Genomic DNA, 232 nt, shown 5'->3' with positions numbered 1-232 from the left:
TAGTGTAGGCCCAGGGACAGAGCTTTGAGGGACCCTACTGGTCACAGCGCACCACGGTGATTGACTTCCATCAACCACAACCCTCTGGGTCTGCCCATGGAGCCAGTTCCCCAGCCAGTGGATCATGGTGATGCCAAGGCCACAGTTAGCCAGTTTTGCTAAGAGGTGATCATGGGATACCAGATCAAAGGCTTTTTTAAAGTCAAGATATATGACATCAATCTCTTCTCCC

The 232-nt window shown here is 50.9% G+C and overlaps 1 protein-coding gene across 4 annotated transcripts in view; it reads left to right on the top strand.

Annotated features, from left to right (window-relative positions):
* DLG2 (discs large MAGUK scaffold protein 2) overlaps nt 1–232 on the top strand; it is a 2,095,445-nt gene that overhangs the window by 1,278,593 nt on the left and 816,620 nt on the right. The gene's annotated exons all lie outside the window — the stretch shown is intronic.

Source organism: Gavialis gangeticus, unplaced genomic scaffold (assembly GCF_001723915.1).
Source record: "Gavialis gangeticus isolate Ggan-Ray unplaced genomic scaffold, GavGan_comp1, whole genome shotgun sequence".
Taxonomy (NCBI): domain Eukaryota; kingdom Metazoa; phylum Chordata; order Crocodylia; family Gavialidae; genus Gavialis; species Gavialis gangeticus.
Note: the sequence above shows the minus strand (reverse complement) of the source record. Positions and strands in the feature narration are given on the sequence as shown.